We start from the raw sequence: 4,734 nt of genomic DNA, 5'->3' as shown, positions 1-4,734 counted from the left end.
ACATGGGGGTAGAAGCTTTTTCTTCATATGACACCAAGAACCTTGCTCTCACAAGCAAGTAAGATCCATGTCCACACATGAAGGAGAAGATGAGGAGGCAAGAGCAAGAGTCAAGTTCAAGTGATGAAGATGATGGAGATGAAGATGAAGAGAGCTATGAAGATGACGAGCAACACATCTCAAGTGATAAAGAGATGGATCCTAAGGTTGCCAAGCTCATCCCACAAGTAGAAAAGAACATGAAGAAAATTAGTGTCAAGATTGATTATCCAATCTCCATTGAAGACATGGTCAATACAATTGATCATATCAAGAAGAAGAAGAAGACCAATATCAAGAATAGGAATAAAGTATCAGTGCCGGCTAGGTTCTACGACTGGCACTGATGCTTGTATCAGTGCTGATTGTAGAACTCAGCTGACATGATGCTTGGACTATTAGTGCCGCTTGTTCCTTGAGCCGACACTGATATTGTTTTCCCTTTTTTTTTACAACCAACATTTTTGACCATGACCAACGTTTCCGACCATTAGTAGCCAACCACGACCAGTGTTACGTGTTGTAGCTCTCTGTTTTTTTTACAATTTTGTTTATATTAGGCAATGTATATGTTTATTAAAAATTAAAGATTTTTACTTAATAAAAAATAAAGCATATTCTTACTTAATACATGTCCTTGATACAAATTACAACAAATCATGAATTAATTATTGCATCAAAGCTGCTTTCATTGAACGAATATAGCTTCGTTATGATCGCAACGTATGTAGATAGGTTCCTCGGCATCATTAATGAGAGGTAGGTCGACATTCTCTCCGAAAGGAGGTAGGTCATCGAATTGATTGTAGTCTTCCTTGTTGATGACATCCTTAACACCGACAATCTTTCTTTTTCCTTGAAGAACCACATAGCGCTCCTCCTTGTTAGCTGGGTCTGTGTCCTTTACGTAGAATGCTCGTGTAACATCTTTGGCAAGCATGAATGGTTCTTCTTTGTATCTGATGAGTTTGAGGTTGACAGTAGTCATAACGTACTTGTCGATATTCACTCCACCAAGGAGTTTGACCCATTGGCACCGGAACAGGGGATCTTCAACTATTCTCCATATTGAAGCTCCCAAATCTCCCTTATGAATTCACAGTAGGTCTCTCTATTGCCATCGCAGTTGTAGAAATCAATACGGACACCGCTATTTTGGTTAGTGCTTTTATTGTATTGTGCTCTCGGCTAAAATGTATAGCCATTAATATCGTATGCTTTGTATGTATGAATCGTAGTTGACGGTCCATTAGCCAACATTTCCAATAGTGCATCTTCTATATCTTTATCCATCATATGTCAACATAACCAACTGCTGAAATTATCTCGGTGCTCTCTTGCGATCCAATCTTTTGACTTTGTTGGATTTGTGGACCGTAGCATTTGCACGTGCATATTGACATAAGGGCCCACCACAACTGATTATTGTAGAACTACAAAATGTACTTGGGTGAATGAAACATAATTATTGGTATGGACTGCATTATGACCTAGATGTCCTTTCCCCTTTATCCTTCCCTCATGGCGAGAGACAGGCTTACTAATTGCTTTCAGATCCATGTAGTCAATGGCGAACTCAATGACCACCTCTGTTACCCAATATTAGTCTTATGCCATGCAACCTTCTGGTCGACCTCGGTTACGAACATATTTTTTCAGAACTGACATGAACCTTTTGAAAGGATATATCTGATGCAGAAACACGGGGCCAATCTACTTTATCTCATGCATGATATGAACGATTAGATAGGGCATTACGTCAAAAAACAATGAAGGGAAAATACTCTCAAGCTGGCATATAGTATGGACCACATCTTCTTATAGCTTTGTTAGTTTTCTCGGATCGATAACCTTCTATGAAATTGCATTGAAAAAATAAACACAACTTTATGAGGTCTCGGACCTTATCTGGCATAATACCTCTAATTGCAATAGCATGCAATTGTATCATCATCATGTGATTATCATGGGAGTTCATGCCAGCTAACTTCAAAGTTTTCTTGTTCACTAATCTCTTTATGCTGGAAGAGTATCCAGTCGAAACTTTGATTCCATACAAGCAATTACACATGCTGATCTTCTCTTCCTTGCTTAGGGTGTAGCAAGCCATGGAAGTTCTCCATTGCCTAGGGATTTAGGATGCAGAATTTTTCTTACCTTCATATCTTCAATCATTGAGTGTATCTTTTATTTTGCTAGGTATGTCTAGTAAGGTACCAATCAAGTTGTCAAACATGTTCTTCTCCACATGCATGATACCAATTGCATGTTGGATCATTCAAGTGCTTCCAATTAGGTAGGTTCCAAAAAATTGATGGCTTTTTAAACATAGGAGTGAGTTTTCCATCTGGGTATTTTGTATTGCCTTTCCCCTTTCTAAGAACAACTCTAAGCTTCTTTACGATCTTATATACTTGTTCCCTAGTGTGAACCTTCAAAGCTCAACGAGTCTCCACTGTCCCATTGAAAGCTCTTTTATTCCTAAGGTATGGGTGATCCGGGCGTAGAAACCTACGGTGACTCATGTAGACTTTTCATCCAAGCACTATACACATCCATTGTTGCATTTTAATTTTTGTCCCGATAGGTCAGCAAGAGCATGCCAATTTTGGATCATTCTGAACAGGATTATGTGTAGGGTGAAATGCTTACGTTTGTATTCATCCCACACTTGTACGCCATCTTTCCATAGTACAAGGAGATCTTCAAGCAATAGTTTGAGACACACATCAATATTGTTGCTAGGTTGAATTGGCCCACTCATCAGATAATGCATCATAAGGAACCTCCGCTTCATACATAGCCAAGATGGAAGGTTGTAGATACAGAGAGTCACAGGCCAAGTGCTATGACAATTGCTCATGTTGCCGAAAGGATTCATCCCATCCGTACTCAACTCGAATCTTATATTCCTCACTTCAGCTTTGAATTCCTTATATTTTGTATTGAAGCTCCTCCATTGCATTCCATCAACAGGGTGTCTAAGCATTCCATATTTCTTGTGTCCTTCGGCCTACCATCGCACTAACTTGGCATTTGCTTTATTGGCAAACAATTGCTTCAAACAAATTATTATAGGCAAATACCAAACCATCTTAGCGGGGGGTCTTTTATCGTTACTCTTCTCCCCTACATCATCGCTTATACTGTGATGTACCGCAAACTTGACATGCTTCCAAGTCTGCATCCCTGTTGCAATGCAATGTGTAGTCATTTCGACATGCATGTATTTTCCATACTTTCAACCCCAACGGGCAGACAATTTGCTTGGTGTGGTATGTGTTTTTTTGCAACTCGTTGACCTCTAGAACCAAGTCCCTCAAGAATCGTAACAACTTGTTAAAGCCCTTATCAGACCAACCGTTGCTAGACTTCATTTGCAGTAATGTTAGCATAATATGTAGCTTGTTGTGCTCTTCCTTATAGCCCTGGAACACCGGTGTTTATAGTCCTCTATCATGCGTTGGAACTTTTCATGTTGCTTATCATTGGTGTAGTCTCCCTCCGTGTTGCGCAACATTTCATCTATGTCTCATCATCATTGCCAACAAAAGTATCTTTGAATGCCGACATATCGATATCTTTGTTAGCGGCCATATCATTGCCTCTGTCTTCTTCGACTGTGTCTTCCTATTCATGCACAACCTCTTCATGTTCACCGTGCTTGGTCCAGCGGATATAACCAAGCTTGAAACCCCTGTGAAACAAGTGTGCACGGATCTGCTCTATGCCTGAGAACTGCTTCTCATTCTTGCAATAAATGCATGACCATAATATATAGTGACCATCATGCTTGTTTTTTTGGCTTGTTGTACACCGCTGTAGCCCTCAAAAAAGCCTTCACGCCATGAAAGAACTCTAGGCCATGACAGGCAGTCTTGTACATCCATGTCTGGACCATCTACAAATTTATGATTATCATTACTTTTTAGCAATCATTAAAAAACCATTGAACTGATAACCATGCAATATTTCAAAAAGCACATATAATTTATTGAATTACCTTGTACCTGAGGCGCGGTGTTGGCTGGCGTCCCAGTCGGTAGAGTGGCACACATGATGCGGATCAGCCGAGGTGGCAGTGTAACACCCTGGTTTTCAAATTTCTAAAATTTCCAAGATTATTGAATAGCTTCACCAGTAGAATAGGTTTAAAACCTATTTTCTTAATTAATCAATCAACATAGGTTATTACTTTGTGTGCATTGCACGCTGAGTTTCGCTAGGAGTCAGGCATTAGAGTTTTTTTTTTCTCTTTGGCGTTTTGAGTGAAAAAGTTTTTGAAAAGGTTTTTACAAAACTCAGTAGTGAATAAGTTAAGGATCTTAATGGTTGGAATTCAAAATCCTTGAATTCATCATCCATTCAATTCTTGATCATACATAATCCTTCTCCAGCTCAATTCAAATTTTATCCAAATCCTTATTTAAAGTTAATCTCTCCTCTTTCTCAAATTCTACCCAAATCCAAATTTGAATTCCTTATCTACTCATATTCTTGTTCAACCTCATCTTTTTTGTTTCTCTTAAATTCACTCCGAACTCAATTCAAATTCAAACCCTATTCAAATTTCTCTGCAAAAGTTTTTTTCTAAACCCTAGATATACTTAAAGTATCTTTGGGCTCAATCTTTCTCAAGTCCAAACCCTTAGCCAAGTCTTCTAGATGGCCCAACAAAGGATCCACAAAATCTGC

This window comes from Phragmites australis, chromosome 10, assembly GCF_958298935.1.
Source record: "Phragmites australis chromosome 10, lpPhrAust1.1, whole genome shotgun sequence".
NCBI classification, from domain to species: Eukaryota; Viridiplantae; Streptophyta; class Magnoliopsida; order Poales; family Poaceae; genus Phragmites; species Phragmites australis.
This window is presented reverse-complemented; position numbering follows the sequence as displayed.